Source organism: Silene latifolia, chromosome 11, assembly GCF_048544455.1.
Source record: "Silene latifolia isolate original U9 population chromosome 11, ASM4854445v1, whole genome shotgun sequence".
Classification (NCBI taxonomy): Eukaryota; Viridiplantae; Streptophyta; class Magnoliopsida; order Caryophyllales; family Caryophyllaceae; genus Silene; species Silene latifolia.
In genome coordinates this window covers 26,755,646-26,771,548 of record NC_133536.1, presented here as the reverse complement: position 1 = coordinate 26,771,548, position 15,903 = coordinate 26,755,646, and positions in this window count along the sequence as shown.

The window sequence follows — 15,903 nt, the reverse complement described above, 5'->3', positions numbered from 1 at the left end:
TTTCACTAAAATTCAAGTCCTCGAGAGAATTAAAGAGAAATTGTACCGATTTCAGTCAAAATGCAATTGAATTGAACAATGATTAGTATTTCTTCGTAAATTGTTGTTGATTCGCTTTAATAATCGGGAGTTTTTGTGGTTTTTTGAGTTTTTAGAGAGAGAAAGTGAGAAGTCGAAAAAACTGTCGCGCGGTTATGAATTTCAAAAGGCGTGCGTGTTTGTTTTTGTTACCTTTTTTTTTAAGTGATATTGTTTAGTTTATTGCGCGATATTGTATCCGTTACTCAATCCTCAAATATTTAGGGGTTCTCACCGGATCCCGACTATATATATATATATATATATATATATATATATATATATATATATATATATATATATATATATATATATATATATATATATATAGTGTTGAGATCATATAAGTCCCCCTCCTAAGTGTGAGTCCATAAGTCCTCTTGAGGACCATTAGATAAGGAAGATGGAAGGTTGAGATTGAAGCAAAAAAAGAGAGGATTATAGGGTAATTAAGCACTCTCTCTCACTACCCTCACTAATCTACATTAACTAAATACTAATCCACTATATATAATTTAATCTACCACCTACTTCTCCCTCATCTCACACATTTCACACATTTCTCTCATCTCTCTCTAAAAAACCAAATAAATCAAACCCAAATAATCACCCACCCACCCCGACTGCCACCACACGCCTCCTCCAACCACCAACCACCACCGTCACCTGCCGGGGCCCCACCAGCCACGACCACCACTTACCCACAACCCCACCTCCTCTGCCACCCACATCACTCACCTCCTCCACCTCTTTCTGCCACCTCCCTCAACAACACCACGCACCTCGCCCACCACCCTCGCCAACACCACGAACCTCCCCCACCACCCTCGCCAACACCACGAACCTCCTCACCTCTCGACCCTTGCTGCTGCCGCCGGATCTACCATCTACCGTGGTTGTGGGACGGTGGTAGTATGGTGGGCGTGTGGAGGAGGGTGTTGGCTGTTGCGTGGGTGTGTGGACGGGTTGGTTGCAGATCTCGTTTTCCTTTTTTTTTTAAAAAAAAAAAAAAAAATTGAGATCTCGTTCTTTTTGAAGGACTTTGAGATTTAGTGGTTGTGGGTTGCTTAGAGGGTGAGACGTGAGACGTGTGTGTTCTATTTTCTATTTTTTTTTTTTTTGATTTTGAGATCTCCTTTTTTTGAATTTAGATCTCATTTAAAACATCGTCTTATTTTTTTTAATTTTCGGGTGTTAGTATGACATTAGATATACTTTTTTTTATTTTTTTTTTGGTGACGAGGGGTTGAATCCCCCCGGGCACATGCAATACCCTGCAAACCACGTGTGCCATGTAAGACATCCTTTAGGATGACAGGTAACCGCAGCACTCCCGTGTAGGGAGTTGAACCCGGGACCTCTCAATTCGTTGCCATTGCAACGCTTTGAGGCACTCCCGCACTCCACTACACTCAAGCCACTTTGGTTTGTTGTTATTTGTTCTTCTCATTTTCACTCTTTTTTTTTGTTCTTCTCATTTTATTGTGTTTTGTTCTTATCATTTTCACTCTTTTTTTTTGTTTTTTTCAGAATTTTGTTTTGCTCTTCTCAATTTTTGTTCTCATTTTATTGTCTTGTTATTTTTTTTAGACCTAGATCTATTAAAAGTACAATTATCTTTATTAAAGTTACATTTTTTTCTATTAAAATTACACATTTTTCGATTAAAATTACACTTATATCTATTAAAGTTAAAGTTACACTTATTTCTATTAAAATTACACTTTTTTCTATTAAAATTACACTTATCTCTATTAAAGTTAAAGTTACACTTATTTCTATTAAAATTACACTTTTCTCTATTAAAATTACACTTATCTCTTTTAAAGTTAAAGTTACACTTATTTCTATTAAAATTACACTTTTATCTATTAAAATTACACTTTTCTCTTTTAAAGTTAAAGTTATCTCTTTTAAAGTTAAAATTACACTTATTTCTATTAAAATTACACTTTTCTCTATTAAAATTACACATTTCTCTATTAAAATTACACTTATCTCTTTTAAAGTAAAAGTTACAGCTATTTCTATTAAAATTACATTTATTTCTATTAAAATTACACATTTCTCTATTAAAATTACACTTATCCCTATTAAAGTTAAAGTTACATTTATTTCTATTAGAATTACACTTTTTTCTATTAAAATTACAGATTTCTCTATTAAAGTTACAACTATCTCTATTAAAGTTACATTTTTCTCTACTAAAGTTACACTTATATCTATTAAAGTTACACTCTCAAGGACTACAGTTTTACTCTCAATAGACTCAGGTTACATGTTTAATATGGACAAAAGTTATAGTCTCAATGGACTAAAGTTACACTCTCAATGGACTGAAATTACACTTTAATGGACTAAAGTTACACTTTTAATATGGACTAAAGATACACTCTCAATGGACTAAAAATACACTTTAATGGACTAAAATTACACTTTAATGGATTAAAATTACACTTTAATGGACTAAAATTACACTTTTAAAAGACTAAAGTTACACTTATAAGTCATTCAATTCACAATGAGTTGTGTTAAAATTGGAAAAATTCAAAATAATATTTGTCGAAAAAACTGAGTTACACTCGTAAAACGCAAAATATATTGTAAATTTGCTTCAAATTTTCAAATTTCAAAATAAAATCCGTCAAACCGCAATTTTTTTTGTTAAAATTACACTTTCTTTCCGTTGAAATTACACTTTTAAAACAGTGAAAGTGTAGTAACATTTGTATAAAGTTTCAGTCCAAAAAAAAAATTATGCTCAAAATTTTTTTTTTTTTGTATAATTAATTCATTAGTGAATGTATAATTAAAGCTAGAGAGAGAAAGTGGATTAATTAGTGTATAGGAAACTCATTAGTGTTAAGTATGCTTTTTTGCTTTCAATCTCAACCATCCTTAGTGGAAGATCTAAGGGATGTAGAGAGAACTTATGGACTCAAATATTTAGGTGGACTCATAAGAACTTCACTATATATATATATATATATATATATATATATATATATATATATATATATATATATATATATATATATATATAGATTTAGGATCCGGTGAGAACGACCATTCGGTGAGAACGGTGAGAACAAACTAACTTAACTAAAATTTCACGGGTAACTGCCAAAAACAAGAATAAAACCCACTCCCTCACTCAGTTACCCCAACCCACATTTTAATCAAACCCAACATCACCCTCTTCCTTATCACCATCCATCCCATTATCGGTCACCTCGCCGGAGCACAATGAAACCGTCGCCGGCGTAACCTTGTCTCACTCAGATACCTTACGCCATTTCCCCCTCCCTCATCAAAACATAAACACCCTCGTCTTCCCATCATTACCCATTACCATCGCTGCCCACGTCGATCACCAGCAACGCCGGCGAACATTCCTGATGCAGGCACAACTCCGGCACCACCATTGAGTCGATTGATGGTCGAAGTCGATATCAGATGCTGATAGTCGTGCGTCGACTGATGACCGGAGTTTTCTGATGAACAGAACCGGCAATCAATTATGAGCTGTCGTCAAATGAAGATTGGAGTGAGAGAGTTTGGGATTTGAGGTGTAATCTGGAACGTCGTAGATGCTCGATGGTGGTTGATGCCGACAAAGGCTTCAGCTGTGATACCAATCAATGCTCCACTAATTTGATGGTGACGGTTCTAATTTGCAAAAAATCGACCTCCAATTCATATTAACTTCAAACAGACATTGAAAGTACGCCGGAGTGACGCCTGTGATGGGAAGTGACTGTCGGATCTACAAATCAATTTCTGCTATCTGGGTGCTATATCGATGTATCTCAAATCGATTTTTATGTACCTGATAATTAATTTTGTGTATCTACCCATTATTTTAATGTATCTTAAAATAGATACACAAAATCATTAATTAGATACATCAAAATTGCTCTCAGATAGATCAATACATCAACCACATACACTAATTTCATTTAGCACCAACAATGTTACACTGATGAATCTGATATTGGTGACGGAGAAAGCAAAGATGATGAGTGATGTCGGCGATGTTACATCAATATATAATCCGCTTTTGATTAACCATTGTTGGCGGTTTTTGGGGAGGCCATCGACATTGCCGACACTATTAGGTGTTATCAGTGATGTCGTCGTCGTTAATCTTGGTGGGCCTGGTCGCTGCCGGTGACGATTAGTTGTGCTCGTGGCCTTTGTGGGGTAAGGCAGTGTTTGTTGCGTCGATGAAAATGAGGTACTCTGGCAAGTCCAGATCTGAATAGGGTGGACGAGGTCAACGACGATGTTGCCATCGAAAGATGCGCACGAGCGCGAACTAGTGGTTGTTGGTTGTTGAGAGCAATGGTGGTGGTGATTATCGTTAATTTGGATGATCCTGGAAAGTTATAAAAGGGTGAAGATAAGAGAGAATGTCAGTTTGGGTTTTAATTTTGGGAGCCGTACAACACGTGTGATTAATTAAGTTGGTATATTTAGTTCGTTCTCACCGTTTGCACCGAGTGTTCGTTCTCACCTGATCCCACCTCTATATATATATATATATATATATATATATATATATATATATATATATATATATATATATATATATATATATATATATATATATATATATATATATATATATATATAGAGAGAGAGAGAGAGAGAGAGAGAAGGGTTCTTATAAGGCCACTACATCTTATGAGGCCCTAAGTCCTTATAAGGACCTTAGGATGGAAGGAATGGAGGGATGAGATTACATCTCATTTAAGGGTCACAAATGAACCTCCCTAATCTCCCTCCCTAATTGTGTATAACTCTACCTAATTTTGTACAACTCTTCCACCATTCTAATCTCCCAACTCACATCCTCATTATTCATTCATTCACACTTCTCTCATACACTCTTTCTCTCTCATCTTTCTCTCATTCTCTCAAAAAAAAAAAAAAAAAAAAAAAAAAACCAAATCAACAAAAAAAAAACCAACAAAAAAAAAACCAAAAAAAAAAAAAAAAAAAAAAAACAACTTCTTCATCGTCCTCCCTCCTTTACTCCACCACCATTCACCATATTCAAACATCTCCCTCCCTCCCTCCCTCTCTCGTCTGCCGCCCCCCACCCCCAACACACACACAACCCGACAGCCCGACAACAACAACAACCCGTCACCACCATCACCAACCGACTACCCGACAAACCCACCCGACTACCCCCCGACAAACCCACCCGACAAACCCACTAGATCTCAACGTCATCCCCTCATCGCTCACCACCACCGTCACACCTCCCCTTTCTCCCATCTCACGACAGCAACAACAACAACAACAACCAACAACAACACCGACTCCTCATTCCCAACCGTCCTTTCAGATTCATTTTTTTTAAAAAAATTAAAGGGGTTGGTGTTTGTGTCGGTGGATGCGGGTGTTGGTGTTGGTCTCGGTGGGTCGTGTGGTGGCTGGTGTTGGTCTCGGTGGGTCGTGTGGGTCCTCCTTCCTCCCGTGCTTCCTTCCTCCCCTTTTCCTCTTCCTTTCTCTTTTTTTTTTCAATCCATCGTTCCCTTTTGTTTCTGTTTTTTTGATTTTTTGTTTTTTTTTTTGTTTTTTTTATATGGGTTTTGTTTTATATGGGTTTTGTTTTATTTTGTATGGGTTTTTGTATGGGTTTTGTTTTATTTTCATTGTCCATTTTTTAAATTTTTCAGATTTACTTTATTTTGTTCTTTGTTTTTTGGTTTTTGTTATTTTGTTTTTTTTTTTTTTGTGTTTTTGTCATATTTACTTTATTTTGTTATTGTTATTTGGTTTTTAATTTTTGTTGGTTATTAATTTTTTGTTGGTTATACACTTAAAACATTAAAGTTATACTATTTATGACTAAAGTTATACACTTAAAACATTAAAGTTATACTTTTTTGTTATTGTTATTTGGTTTTTAATTTTTGTTGGTTATTGTTATTTGGTTTTTAAATTTTTGTTGGTTATTAATTTTTTGTTGGTTATTGATGGTTGTTATTTAATTTTTTTTCAGATTTAATATTTGTTGATTAATTACGATTTTTCATATTTATTTGGTTTTTATAAAAGTTATACTATTTACGACTAAAGTTATACACTTACAACATTAAAGTTATACATTTTATGACTAAAGTTATACACTTTTTACATTAAAGTTACACTATTTACGACTAAATTTATACACTTACAACATTAAAGTTATACATTTTATGACTAAAGTTATACACTTTTTACATTAAAGTTACACTATTAACATCTAAAGTTATACATTGTATAAATTAAAGTTATACAACCATTCAAGTTTGTTTTGTTGGTTTTTTTGTTTGGTTTGGTTTTGGTTTTTTTTTGTTATTTGTTTTTTTTTTAATTATTGGTTAATTTTTTATTATTGTTATTGAAGTTTTTTTATTGTACTTTTTTGACTTATTGGTTTTTTTAATATCATCTTCTTATATGTTGTTTCAAATTTGAATTTATAGTTCTAAAGTTATACAATTTTGAACTAAAGTTATACAAATTTGGACTAAAGTTATACAATTTTGGACTAAAATTACACAAATTTGGATTGAAGTTATACAAATAAGGACTAAAGTTATACAAATAAAGACTAAAGTTATACAATTTTGGACTAAAGTTATACAAATTTGGACTACAATTATACAAAAAATGATTGAAGTTATACAAATAAAGACAAAAGTTATTCAAATAAGGACTAAAGTTATACAAAAATGGACTAAAGTTATATAAAAAAAGACTGAAATTATACAAAAATAGACCAAAGTTATACAAAAAAAGACTAAAGTTATACAAAGATTGGAGAAAAGTCATACAACAATGGACTAAAGTTATACAAAAATGAACCAAAGTTATACAAAAATGAACCAAAGTTATACAAAAATGGACTAAAGTTATACAAAAAATTGGACTAAAGTTATACAAAAATGAACCAAAGTTCTACAAAAATGAACCAAAGTTATACAAATATAGACCAGAGTTATACAAAAATGCACCAAAGTTATACAAAAAATGGACTAAAGTTATACAAAAATGAACCAAAGTTCTACAAAAATGAACCAAAGTTATACAAATATAGACCAGAGTTATACAAAAATGCACCAAAGTTATACAAAAAATGCACTAAAGTTATACAAAAATGAACCAAAGTTATACAAAAATGAACCAAAGTTATACAAAAATGGACTAAAGTTATACAAATATGGATTAAAGTTATACAAATATGGACTAACTTTAGTCCATTTTTGTATAACTTTGGTTCATTTTTGTATAACTTTGGTTCATTTTTGTATAACTTTGGTTCATTTTTGTATAACTTTAGTCCATTTTTTGTATAACTTTGGTGCATTTTTTTGTATAACTCTGGTCTATTTTTGTATAACTTTGGTTCATTTTTGTAGAACTTTGGTTCATTTTTGTATAACTTTAGTCCATTTTTGTATAACTTTAGTCCAATTTTTTGTATAACTTTAGTCCAATTTTTGTATAACTTTAGTCTTTTTTTGTATAACTTTGGTCTATTTTTGTATAACTTTGGTTCATGTTTGTATAACTTTAGTCCATTTTTGTCTTAGATGAAAAAAAAGTATCTCACAAAAAAAAAACGAGATTTAAAACACGAAATCTTAAAAAAAACGTATAACAAGAAGAGATTTAAGAAAATAAATAAAAATGAGAACTAACAAAATAAAAGACAACTAAAATAAAATAAAAGACAAAAAAAATAATGAATGGAAAAAACAACTCAAAACATACAAATTAACACAAAACGAAAAAAAAAAAAAAAAAAACCGAGTTGAAAAAAAAAAAAAAAAAAAAAGGGTCAGCGGCGGTGGGGTGGCGGCGGCGGGGGTGGTGGGTGGTTATTTGGTGTCGGGTGGGGTGATGGTGGGTGGTGGTGAATGAGGAAGAGATGAATGAATGATTTATTTGAGTTTTTTGATTTATTTGGATTTTTTGGGTTTTTTATTTATTTGGATTTTTGGGTTTTTTTTATTTATTTGAGTTTTTTTTTTAGAGTTTGAGAGAAGAGAGAAATGAAATGTGTAAGATGAAAGAGAAATGGATGAGTGAAAAACAAATATATAGTAAATTAGTGATTAATTAGAGTGGATTAGTGAAGGAGGTGAGAGATTGTGAGATTAGCTTATAAACACACTTTTTTGGGGTTGATCTCATCCCTCCATCTCCCTCCATCCAATGGCTCATAATAGAACTTATGGACTTAATATATCTAAGGACCTTAGTTGATCTCTTCTCTCTCTCTCTCTCTATATATATATATATATATATATATATATATAGAGGCAAGATCCGGTGAGTTTGACACTTTTCGTGAGTTTCCCCCGCATATATAAGCAAATGAGTTGACAAAACCCAATCATCAAATTTTGCGACGTCATTAATCTCTATTTGTTTCTCTATCTTTCTCCCCTTTCTCTCTCTACTTTTGATCAAAACACTCTGTTCTTCGATTAATTTTTGATCAACAAAATCACTCAAGAAAAACACAATTCATGATCAACAAATTCATCAATTCTTCAATTTTTTTTTTGAATCCATAATTTTACAAACAATTCATTCACTATTTTGATTTTCTCAATTGAAACTATCAATTTGTTCATCAATTTTTCTTCAGAAACCCTAATTCTTCAAATTCGACCGAAGGTATTGATTTTTCTTCCGATTTCTTAATTAATAATCGAATAACTACAGTAATTGAATCAAATAACAAATTATGACTTGATTTACGTGTTTTTTCCATAATTTTCAGCATCAACGGTGTATGTTGCTGATATTATTTATTTCTTAGCTAATAATCGAATTATTTCAGTGATTTCAGTAGCTATTGAAATTAAATAAAAATTCTAATCAAATTTCTGTGATTTTCAAGAGAATGATGAATTCTAATGATCGAATGATCGAATGATGAATTATGATGATCAATCTTTTTTCTCATCAAACAACGATGAATTCAGGTGAAATATATGTGTAATTCAGATGATCAATCTCGTTTTTCATTATGTTGATTACTTTAGTAATGTAGTTCGTTATGTTGTTCAATTATTGTAATATATAAATCCAGTTATTGTATTGTAGAAACTCGATTATTGTAATGACTAAAGTCAGTTATTCTATATGTGATTCAGTTATTGACTCGTTAATTGTTTAAAGTCAGTTTTAGTTATTTTACAATCCAGTTACTTAATGGGTGTTGTTAAGTTATATTTTTCTTTTGGTGATTTGCGGGTTGAATCACGATAGACGCGGATAATTGACGTTCAATGGAAAAATTGATGTATATACTTGGTCATTTTTTGTTAGATTTCATCTTGTTTAATTGAATAACTCAGTTATTGTAATGTAGAAACTCAGTTATTGTAATGTAGAAACTCAGTTATTGTAATGTAGAAAACCCAGTTATTGTAATGTAGAAACTCTTGTATTTGTAGTTATTCCAATGTAGAAACTCAATTATTGTAATGTAGAAACTCGGTTATTGTAATGTAGAAAACTCAATTATTGTAATGTAGAAACTCTTGTATTTGTAGTTATTCCAATGTAGAAACCCAGTTATTGTAATGTAGAAACTCGATTATTGTAATAAACTCGAGTTATTGTAATGTAAAAAACTCGATTATTGTAATGTAGAAACTCTTGTATTTGTAGTTATTCCAATGTAGAAACCCAGTTATTGTAATGTAGAAACTCGGTTATTGTAATGTAGAAAACTCAGTTATTGTAATGTAGAAACTCTTGTATTTGTAGTTATTCCAATGTAGAAACCCGGTTATTGTAATGTAGAAACTCGATTATTGTAATGTAGAAAACTCAGTTATTGTAATGTAGAAACTCTTGTATTTGTAGTTATTCCAATGTAGAAACCCAGTTATTGTAATGTAGAAACTCAGTTATTGTAATGTAAAATTCTGGTATTTGTAGTTATTGTAATGTAAAAACTCAATTATTATAATGAGTAAATCGTGTTATTATATTGAGATGAAACTCAAATATATTCAAATTTGTATCTTGTTTTTGTTTTCATCTTGTTTAATTGAATAACATGATTGGTTATTGAATGACCTCACAAAATGAATACAATAACTTGTATGTATTCAAATAACTGGTTTTGTGCATCGAAAGAAATTAACAAATTGAATTCAATAATTGCTCGTATGCATTGAAATAACTGGCTTGATTCAATACAATAACCATGTTTCAAAAACATTGTATTACATAGTCACATCAGTATCCAAAATTACATCTAATAATAAAAACACATCACTAATTATTCTAGTTCTTTGGCTGAGCAACACCTTTTCTGACAACTTGTTTAATTCTTTTTCCACCCACCAGCCTTCTCGACTTTAGAACGTGATCCTCAACCTGCAATATGTCCTTCCTGAGATCATTCACGTTCTGCAAAAGACATGCTCTTCCATCATTTACCTTCGACATCATCATAATACCCACCATCTCAAGCCGTATAGATAGGGATCCTGTCCAATTTTCGCTTTATCATCGACATAAAGATCTTCCTCTCATATGTGAGCATGTGATACATGGTAAAAAATCCAGATTCATTATCGTTCATCTGCTTTGTTTTTCATTCAAAATTAACATCAACAATTTTGAATGTAGAAACGACAATCCCTTCTTTTGCTATTGTCCTTGTTTTCAAAAAGTCACATAAGCAATCAACCTACCACATGCACAAACAATAACTCGGTTAAATTAGCACTAAAGAGGACATAACAGATTATATCCCAAGATAACGAACAAGAAGTAACTATAAAATACAATAATCGAGTTTCAATAATAGAATAATTCGGTTAAAGTAATACAATAACTGTTATTAAATAGATTATACACTAACACAACAAAACAAGCAAGACAAGATAAAATAAATCGAGTTTGAATAATACAATAACTCGATTAAAGTAATACAATAATCGAGATGTAATGCAACATTAAAAATCCCTATATTACAATAACATCATCAATATATTACAATAACGAATAATTTCAACAAACAAATTATCTTCATTGCAACAAAAGCACAATGAAATCACCAAAACCGAAAGAACAACATCAAAATTCAAAATCGGTACAAAAACGCAAAATACAATTACGAAACCCTAGAATTATGCGAAAACAATAGAAAATGTAATTTAACAACAAAAACACGACAAATTGAACTACATAATGAAAACGATTGAATAAGTTGAAGAATAGACACACAAAAGACTAGAAATTCAAGCAAAGAAAAATAAAAATGAAGTTCAAAAATAAACAAAAAATAGTATAATAAGAGGAAACGATTACCTGATTGCAAAAACTGAAGATAAAGACGAAGTAGATCTATTGAGCGCGAAGAACAAGCACGAAATCGCTCTGAAAACGGAGAGAAATTGAAGATGAAGAGCACGAAATAATTGAAATTGATTATCAGACGAAGGTTTTTTTTTTTTTGTTCGGCTTTTTAGAGGGAGAAGAAGGAGAGAGAGAGTGATTTTTATAATAATGAGGGAGATTGAGAGAAAAGTGGGGTTTTATAGCTTGAGTAAGTTTTAATCTCAGCCATTCATCTTAGATTAGATTAGTGGTCCAGATTTAGAGGGGTAACTCACCAAACATGACCCAACTCATATGATCCTAGTTCTATATATATATATATATATATATATATATATATATATATATATATATATATATATATATATATATAGATATAATCGGAATCTCGTGAGTTTGGTTCTTACGGTGAGTTGTGAATTTGAAAAATCTCAGCCATTGATTTAAGGGAAACCAACGCTTGAGATTGAAACTAAAAAAAAGAAAAAAAACTGACATCCTATATCGTCTTTCTTCCCCATAATTCTATCTTCATTCTCCCTCCACCTCCAAAAAAAAAAAAAAAAAAAAAAACAGATTTGGGTAAAAAAAAAACGATTAAAAAATAAAAAATACCTAGACTTTTGGGCAAAATTAGTACACTAGCAATGATATCTCCTGCAATTTCACGAATTCTACCATTAAATTCAACAATATCGTCAATTTTCGACATTTTTGGTGCCCAAATATGGATTGTGTTGCCTCTTGCGTTTCAAGTGATTTTTAAGCATTTCGAGTCTCAACATTGATGCAGTAAGAATTCAAACATCCGTCATCGTTGTTGGGCGATTCATAACTAAATTTATTTATACTGCCCAAGTCCCGATTTAAGATTAAGGAATAGATTGGGTTTATCGTCTTTAAATCTGGGTTCCGTTGATGAATAATTGAAAGATTGGGTTAATTAATTAAGAAAGGCAAATGGGGAAGAGATTAGGTTTATTGTCTTAACCTTTCTGACGAGTGGAGCACCATACTTAAGGAAGATTGACCTGAAAGTGTACCAAATTTATGAGGAACTGTTGATGGCTTTAGGAAACATGTTCAAGGTCTGCATCGGAAAATACTCGGAAAGAGACGGGTTCAATGGATCAGAGTACGCACCAACATATGAAGACAAACATGGTGACTGGATGCTTGTCGGAGACGTTCCCTGGGAGATGTTCATCACCTCTTGCAAGAGATTTAGAATCATGAAATCTTCAGAAGCTAAAGGGCTTGGCTGTTTATAATGATCATGTCCCTGCAAAAAGTGTTGAATCTAAAAAAAGTCAAGATTTCGAGCAACTGTGTGTGTCAGAGACTTTAGAAAACAGATCAGATGTTCTTTTGGGTCATTTTTACTGCTTCTAATTTGGTTAATATGGTATTCCTGGTGGATTTTGAGTCTTTTGTTCTTGTTTTTGAGAGAAACTGATATTAGAAACTGTACTGTTTCGAAACTGTACTGTTTCGAAACTGTACTGTTTCGAAATTCGGATCAAGGTGGTTGTGGATTGGTGATCAATTTGTTGATGGCGAAGAACGAGTGGATGAGGAGGACGAAAGTGGTGGTTGTGGAGGCGAGTGAGGAATGTTGGTGTCGCCGCTGCTGGTTGATGCGGGTCAAGTACTTAGTAGCCATCAGTTACCGTCAACATGTACCATCCACTAGTATTTCAAAACTTTACTGCGTAGGATGGAATTGGTTTATTAACAGATTGAGAAAATGGTTTACTTTCCATGCCTATTTTAGCGAAAAAGTGATCTGTTGGTTGGACGCTGCTGCGTCACATTAGCTAATCGCTGCTCGTGCCTCTCGTTTGTGTGAGTAGGTGGGGGTTGAGAGTCCGTTAGAAATTTTTTTGGCAACCGCCAATATACATTAGCACTTACTAGTGCGTTTAGCGGAATTTCTAATCTAGTTTCTTAGGAATCAGATTACCCCTTTTTGTATTACAAGCATCCTTACTCTCATGCGTTCGAGATGCATAGCATATAGGAGTGTGATTTTTCCTTACAATCTATGTTGTGTTGTAGATATATTTCACTTAGCACAAGCTACAAAGAATACAGTTGATATATTACTCAAAGGAGTTAATGACAGAAGTCTTGTCGAAGAAATCAAGCATATTCTTAAAATGGTTTGCATTGCTTCTTTTTAACTTATACAGTTATACCATCTAGATAAGCCTATATATGAGAATTAATTGATTGGATATCTCTCAATTTTATTGAAGGCTAATCGCGCATCACTAAGAAGAGAAATCCTGCACACAAATTTTCTTACTCCTCCAACATTGAAGGAGGCTATGGCGGTTTTAAATAAATTAGGGGGCGTTTGGTACGGGAAAGGGAAAGAGAATGGAAAAAAGAAAGAGAAATGAGGGGAAAGGTATGGGTTACCCTTAGATTATATTAGTTGTTTGGAACAAGAAAGGAAAATTCAATTCCATCGTATCCACCACCAACACCACAAACCACCTTATCCCACGCCACCACCACCATTAGGCAATTCACCGTCGCCGCTCAGTAGCCGCCTCACCGTCGTATTGCCGACCCCAGCCTACCACACCGCCATACACCCTTAACCCAAACCTGAAACCAACCTAAAAACAATCTCCACCACCCACGAAACTCCCTCCCTCACCGTAGTAAATACCAGATCTGGTGTTTTATTGTGGTTGGCGGAGGCTTCGACAGTGTTGGGTTGTCGGAAAGAGAGGTTACCGGCGGGGGAGGGAGTTTCGGTAGGGTGGGATAGTTATTAAAGGTGTTGGTGTGGTGTTTAGTGGTTGGGGATGTGGGGTCCGAATGAGTACGCCGGTGAGTGGGCCGGAATGATGAGGGACCGCCGACGTCGCTGGTGGTGGTTGTGTCGGTGTGGTGGGTGTTGGTGATAGTGGTTGACGGTGGGTGTACGGATGTAGTGGTGGAAATAGAGAGTAGGAGGGAAAGGGTATGGGCTTACCCTAGGGGGGGTAGGGGTATGGATGTGGATGGTTTTGGGGGTAAGAGAGGGTATGGGTTACCCTTTGTTTGTCTCAAACAAACAACAACAAAAGGAATCACCCATTTTAATTCCCTTTCCCTTTCCTAAAGCCCCCGAACCAAACGCCCCCTTTAGTTGCTGAAGGTCTTCTTCCGCCCACTTTTCTTTGTTAAAGTTACAATAACACTAGAATAACAATACCACCAGAATAACAGTACAATAACACGTGGTAAAAAGAGTAAAAAAAATTAAAGTAGTAAAAAACTCAAAGTGACATCGGAATAACATCACAATAACACCGGAATAACAATAACAGTAGAATAACAACACAATAACATGTGGTAAAAAAGAGTACAAAAATCAAAATAGTAAAAAAATCTAAGTGACACCGGAATAACATCACAATAACACCAGAATAACAGCACAATAACATGCGGTAAAAAAGAGTAAAAAAATCAAAGTAGTAAAAAAAATCAAAGTGACACCGGAATAACATCACAACAGCAACAGAATAACAGTAGAATAACAATACAATAACACGTGGTAAAAAAAAAAATCAAAGTCGTAAAGAAAATCAAAGTAACAGCAGAATAACATCACAATAACATCACAATAATAGCAGAATAACAATAACAGCACAATAACATGTGGTAAAAAAAGAGAAAAAAAATGAAAGTCGTAAAAAAAATCAAACTAACAGCAGAATAACATCACAATAACAGCGGAATAACAATAACAGCACAATAACATGTGGTAAAAAAAAAAGAGAAAAAAATCAAAGTCGTAAAAAAAAAAAAGTAAAAAAAAAGCACAATAACAGCATAATAACAGTAGAATAACAGCACAATAACATGTGGTAAAAAACGAAAAAAAAAAATCAAAGTCGTAAAAAAATCAAAGTGTCGTGAGAATAACATCACAATAACAATAATAGCACAATAACAAAGACAATAACATGTAAAAAAAAAAAAGAGAAAAAAAAAATCAAAGTCGTTTAAAAATCAAGTTAAAAAAAAAAAATCACAATAACAGCATAATAACACGAGGTAAAAAAAATAAGAGTGAAAAAAAATTCAAGCAAAAAAAAATTTGGTACAAAAAGAAAAAGAAAAAAAGGTAACATAATGAGAAAATTAGAGAAAAACATAAGAGAAAAAAAAATCAAAGTTGTAAAAAAAAAGCATAATAACACGAGGTAAAAAAAAGAGATAAAAAAATTAAAGTAAAAAAAAGTAGCACTAGAAAAAAGAGAAAATAAATTAAATAACAATGCTTTTATATGACAACTAATATTAATCTTGGCCACTCATCTCTAATTTAATCTAATGGTTGAGATTCTCCCAACTCACAACTCACCATAAGAACCAAAATCACCAAATCCAATCTCTCTATATATATATATATATATATATATATATATATATATATATGAGACGATTCTA